This window comes from Ixodes scapularis, unplaced genomic scaffold, assembly GCF_016920785.2.
Source record: "Ixodes scapularis isolate PalLabHiFi unplaced genomic scaffold, ASM1692078v2 PGA_scaffold10__122_contigs__length_95168666, whole genome shotgun sequence".
Classification (NCBI taxonomy): domain Eukaryota; kingdom Metazoa; phylum Arthropoda; class Arachnida; order Ixodida; family Ixodidae; genus Ixodes; species Ixodes scapularis.
Window position 1 is genome coordinate 93,824,463 of NW_024609836.1, and position 6,741 is coordinate 93,831,203.

The following is a 6,741-nucleotide window of genomic DNA, read 5'->3' on the forward strand; positions in this document are numbered from 1 at the left end:
TGGGCGTTGCGTGTATATCATTGGTAGAGGATACAATTGCTGTAATTACTGGCAGAGCCGTATTCGCTCTTTCTCGCGTGGATTGAAGCGTGGTGGCGCCAGTGCGCAATTAGCCCCCAACCCCTTCCGGTTCCGAAGTAGACGGCGGGTTTTGCAGTATTTGAGAAATCAAATGTGCACGCTATCTTCTGGAAATGGCCGCACTGTCAGACTTAATCCACACTTACGATAAAAGAAGGATAAGTGAAAAATTAGGAAATATTCCTGGAAGTTTTTACCCACTAGATAGCGCCACAGAGTTTGTTGCCAAACAAAACAGGGCGAATAGGGACAGAGTTTGGTCAATGGGAGGAGCCGGAGGGAGCCGAGGGGGGAGCGGCGAAAGCGACCGCCAGCGTCGCAAATTCTCCCCTTGATGATCCTGCGAAGTAAAAATATCCGAGATGAAGGAGCCGCGTACCGTGGCGCAGGTACGGCTCTAATCACTGGGGCGCGTTTCAACCGCCCTCCCCATTCACGCCACTTCTCATTTACGCGCCCCAGTGATACACGGGCAACATCGCCGCAACGCGGCGTGAACGAGGGTGTGGGGGAGAGGGGAAAGGTTAAAATGCGCCGATACACGCGCAACGCCGGCCGGCGCAGCAACAGCGTGTTGCATGTGTGATGACACAGCGTCCTCTTCCAGGAGCATCCAAAGCGGCGCGAGTGGCCTTGTCATTGCGCGTGTCGCCGACCGTTTACAAATACGTTTCCCCGTCTGCAAGCCGCACGCGAACTCCGTTCCACACTACAGTGGAGCTGTTAAGGGCTAGTTTTCCCAGGATCGTGTCCCCCGCAAAAAATGAAGACACCAAACTATGGACACCTACCGCCATCTATGAGCGACGGCCAAGGAGGTTAGAAGTACTAGGAGGGGGCACGTTGCAGTATCGGTGAAGCCTAGTCATAAAAAGTTTAAACGATTTTGTGCCCAGCGTGACCGCAGATCTGTCTGGCGATTGGTGCGCGTGACGTGTCACGTGCGAGATGAATGGTTGATTGTAGAAGGACTCCTTGCAGGCTTGCGCGCGCTCCATCCGGTAGGTTTTATCAGATCGAAGGCTAGGCTGTGGTGTGTTCTATACCCATAGCAAGGCGAAGGCTATAGCTACGGCCAAGTGACGTGATCACGTTGGCATGGTAAGTGAGGAGAGTAAGGAGAAAAATGAGAAAGAGGCGAGGCGTCAAGGGAGCATGGCTTGTGGAGGCTACGCGGCCGACGTCATGCCCTCTCCTACCCTTCTATCCTCCTTGGCGACGGCGGCAAGTCATATATTTAGTTGCCGGCGTCACTCATAGATGGCGGAGCCTTTCCACTCTGGCTTGCCGACTTGCGGCCGCCCATTACTTTCCATTGTACAGCTCCGCTGGTCTTCCTTCTTCACGAGATTGGAAAGGCTGAAAGTTTTTTTTTTTTTTTTTTTAAAGGGAAACTGAAGTGGTTATTAAAAAAAACAACTAAGTTAGAGCTGAATTTTAGCGTATTTATCCTGTGAAACTGGACATCACGTTCGTTTTTCCTGAGGATGTAACAACTAAACGCGGGAAAACACGAAAAGCCTCCGACCCGACGTTACGTCATAATAGGATCTTTGGGCCGCTAAGCGCGTGTCGCTTGTGTGGGCAGCGCGTGCAATTGCAAGCTTGCCATGTATATTCTTTCGCACTGACACCAGTCGTGAAGTCTTTTTTTTTTCTTTACCTTTAAGAAAAAAAATAGCAAGATCGCGTATGCATAGCTTTGATAGGTGCTGAATATGAAGGAGGGCGAAGATTTTGAAAACTGTGAATATGACGTCAAGCTCTAGAAAAAAAGGGTTTCAGCGGTACCTTGAAGATCGTCTTTAATTGGGCTTTAGGATCACGAATACCGAGATTATTTTTTTAATTTGGTGCACGGAGGTTGCAGATAATCACTTTCAAAGTACCGCTGAAGCCCCTTTTTTCTAGAGCTTGACGTCATATTCAGTTTTCGAAATCTCCGCCCTCCCTCATCTTCAGCGCTTATTGAAGCTATGCACGCGCAGTCTCGCTATGTTCAAAAAGGTCAACAAAAGACGTCACGACTGGTGTCAGTGGGGGGGAATGTATAGGAAGTATTCACTGGCGGCCATAGCTGTGTGCGCGACTGCTGAGCGCGTGCTGATGGCGAGCTTCCACAGTTTTTTTGTAACGTGCATTCCGCACCCTCAGCAATGCCGGTCTTAGCAGCCTATTATTGGGGACTCGTCCTGAGCATGCGCTCTAGACAGCACCCACAAATATGGCGCCCAGTGAATACTCGTTATACACGGCAAGCTTGCAGTTGCACGCGCTGCCCACACGAGCGACACACGCGCCCGGGCGGACCAAAGATCTTTTCATGACGTCACGACTGGTCGGAGGTTTTTCGTGTTTTCTCGCGTTTACTTACATCTTCAGGCAGAACGAACGTTACATTCAGATTCACGAAATAAAAATACTCTAGAACTCTCCTCTAACTCGTTTTCTTTCTTTCAAGGAACCTCTTCAGCCCTCTCTTCGAGTGTGAGCGTGGCAGAAGCTACAAGAGCGAGCTCCGGGCTTTCGGCTTCCCAGGCAAGCACGCGGGCTCATGCAGTGAAAGGCTGTTTAGGGCCACTTGCTCGCGCTTGTAGCTTCGGCCTCGCTCGCGCTTCAAGTGAAACGGAGTATACAACACACAGACGACGAAACCTCGCAAGGTGATTGGCCCATCTGTCTCAGTTGCAATCGCCGTCTGCAACGCACTCGAACGCGCCACTCCATGAATCGCTTTCCGCGCCTTGCCATCGATGTCTCTGCTGGGCTAATGCTGGGCCGGGCTGTGCATGCTGCAGCTACTCTCTTCTCCAGGTTATCAGGCACGGTGTCCGGGTTATCAGGCAACGCTGGAAAGGTGTGTCATATACTGACTTCTTGTTATCGCTCATATATACCGTGCTTGTACAATAAATAGTACATGTTTTTTTTTTGTCCTATTGTTTATCCTTTATACAAGATGAAAGCGAATCGAGTGCCAGAAGAACAATAGAAACTTCCAGCCCGTTTTGGATTATTACTGACGAGGATCTTGCATGTAGGCCCGCAAACATCCGCCAAATTCGGCGGGCGAGACATCTGTTAAGTTTAGTTGGACGCAACCCAGCTAAGTTGGCAAATGACGTAACTTCCGAGTCGCTTTATATATGTGTATATATATATATATATATATATCGCTGTTATTTTTACTTTTTTTTCAGGTAGGAATGCCTATAACCCATGTTTAGTGAAAATACAATAGCAGATTCTCTCGTTGAACGGTTATGTTGATGGGCAAGCTGGCCTCCGATCGATATTCATCTTTCCGGGTAGTTTATTTTTGTACTTATCGTAATCGGAACAAGCGCAAGAAAGAGCGCTAATGCCCCCCCCCCCCCCCCCCCCCCCCCCCACACACACACACATAAATAACTTAAAGCGCACCAATAAAATGTTGTTTTTCGTTCGCGCATTCGGGCTCGGGTTTTCACCCACCAGCCTTTTCCGACCAATCAACGCTCTTCCGTGGATCGTACGAGCGTATACGACAAAAGCCCAGACTCCAGCTAAATCGAAGAAAACATTTGGTATAAAGTAACATTGCGGTTTCAAAAGAAAAACGAGGCAATATAAAAAAGTTAATAAACGTACCGAAAAGACGTTCTCTCCACCGCAGCTGTTGCGAGCGGCACCTTCTCGCGTTCATTTCGCTGACGTTCTGAGTATTATACTTTTTTAAATATATTTTTTGTTCTGCCCCCCTCCTTTTCTTTTTTCCCTGAGCATGCTTATGCAAGGAGGCAGGCCGAAATTGTCGCGCCAGCAGAAAATAGTTGACAACAAACGACACGAGAGCGCGTTCATTCATCTCTTTTCCTTCGTGGTTCTCTTCCGAGCCACGGATGCAAAATGGCTCGCCTAAGTGTCGTACGCGATGCGAGTGAAAAACAGCAGGTGGCGGACCACGAAAACGATTTTGATTCGGTGGAAACGCCATCGGCCTGCATGCCCAACTGCGCGCCGCACAACGTTTCCGGCCTCTGCCGCCACGAAAGAGCAACGTTGGAACACCGCCGTTCCATCTTGGATCGGTGGAACAGGAAAGAGGAACTCGTTACATTTGCGGAAAAACGGCAAAAGGAAGAACTTTTTTCTTTTTTTTAAATATTAATTATTTGCAATTTTACCCGAATTTAGTAGGCATTAAGGCTTTTTATTATCGACTAACCTCCGACTTAGGATTGGGAAGTGTCCGAGAGACAGTCGAAAACAAAGGGCTGGAACAAATGTGATCGTGACACGACACTATAGACGCTTTACACACGCGCCAAATTACAGCCGCCATTGCTGACCTTCTCTTGTCTTACCGAAATGCCGAGCAACTGAAACGGTAGTTGACGATCCTCTACAAAGGTCGATGCTTTAGAAAAGGACACAGTTGAATCTAACGTGGCAATAACCTGGCCTGCTATGGTAATGATGAAGTGAAATAAACGAAATCAGAGCCGTATGAACGAAATAAGAGGAAACAAAAACTGATGGTCAGTTATGGCGGCGTCCATGCACAGCTGCTGCAAAGCGTCTATAGGGTGTATTCACTGGCGGCCATATCTTTGTGCGCTAATGCCGAGCACGTGCTCATGGCGAGCTTCCACAGTTATCTTCCAACGTGCACCCCGCACCATCAAGATTAACGGTCTTGGCAGCCTATTAATGCGAGCTCGTTCGGAGCATGCGCTCTAAACATCGCCCTCCAATATGGCGGTCAGTGAATACCCCCTATATACGTAGTTCGATGTGGACATTTTCAGTCACTCGCTTCATTTTATCCACCGAGTATCGGGCAGAATACCTAATTAAAGTACACAAATGTAACGTTAATTAATGCAACGACACGTTCGAGTTTAGAAAGGTGACGGGAACGCGTTCCTTTCGAACCGCTAAAACTTTTTAAGACTGAGAAATAAACGAGGCTCGAGGTTTCGTTCGTCTCAGAGGAACGTGCACACGACAAGGCCTGCGCGTGACGTCATGGTTAGTGGACCCTCGGCCTGCCCCGAGCGGCAAACAGGCCGAAGCTCGACGGCAGTCGCCGCAAAGATGCGCCCGTCTCGGCGTACACTGTCTGTATGACGGTCCTATATCCCATTGGTCGTACGAAAATTGCCTGCACACATGTTCCAAGTATACATGTTATGCTTGGATCATGCTTGAGACGTGGGAGATAATTGTGTCAGTGTGCGAAGCGAACAGCGTGTCTTTTGAGCAGCTCGACTGCGGCTTGACAAATCCGTTTATTCGAAAGTCTGACGCTAGAAAATGCGCCGTCACAGCAATGATATCGGAAACCACCGCCCAAATACAAATCGACCCCAGAGACTTCGGATAGATCCGAAAAACTCCGAAAATACACGCCGGTATAATTTTTGTGAATTCGGAGTCATCCACTTAACTCCAAATATAATGAAAAAAAAAAACAAAAAAAAAAACGGTATTTTACAATTAAGTTTGGCCAGTGCACAGGGTCAGTGGTCCTGAGAATATGCCACCCCCAAATTTCTTAATTCTTTGAAAGCTCGGACCATTGACAGAAGGGATCTTCCCGCTTATCTCGTCGAGGCTCATTCGGGACAACAGGTCATTGTACTTTCGGGTCGCGACAAAAGCTACTGTTCCGGTTTCGTTGTGTTTTTGTGATAGTGAAAGCTCTGAAACCATATAGATCTTCTAAAAGGGGGAAAAGGGCATGGGCAGCTGAAGCTTCTATTTACACGCTTTTACCACTTCACCCCGCGCAGCCGCGGGGTAGGTTGATGGATAGGTTTTCCAGCGACTACCTCCGGGAATGACGAAAGTAATTCGTCATTCTTGTCCAGCTCGCTTGCACCTTTGCATTTAATTGCACTATAATTATTACCCCCGGGAGGGAGTTTATTGATTTTAAGCTATCGAAGTTTATCGAAGCAACACTTGTTTGCAACTCTAATCGTGGAAAAAAAAATTAGTATTGCCAGTCGCAATGGCGCCAACGCTGAATCCAGCTGAACGCGTTTACACCCGGACATTATTTATTTTTATTCATTTTTTGGAAAATCTTAGAGAATCGGGAATTAAACAAAAACAAACTCCGATAAACTCTGATTTTCGGCAAAGAATAAACTCCGAAAAACACCTCTAAATTTAACGAGAAATAAACTCAGAAAACTTAGCAACCGTTTCAAATAAAAGATAAAAAAATCAGAATTCTTCATTTGACCTTTTTTGCTTCTTACGAAGTCTTTTTGCCTATCCCCATTATTTGCAGAGGAGGACCACTGGTAGCTGGAGGTTTCCCCCTTCTGACGTACCTCCTGGTTTAACCAACGGCCACGAGAGACACTATACTCTCGACAAACAATACCACCTATCGAATGCTTAATTATTTTCCCTCCGCGGTATTCTAATGGCCCAGAGCGACCTCAAATACTGCAACAGAAGCAACTGTTTACTCCCGTTTAGCTCTCCGTTAGACAAAACATGTTGCTGTCTTCCACAAACTAATTATTAGAGCGCGCAACTAAAACTGACATATGATTTTGATCGCCCCCAGGTGGTATTTTTAAGTGTGAACGCAAAAACTACAAATCAATGCAAAAGCAAGCGTACAAGCCTAATTGCTTCCCAGCCAACAGGGGAAAACAA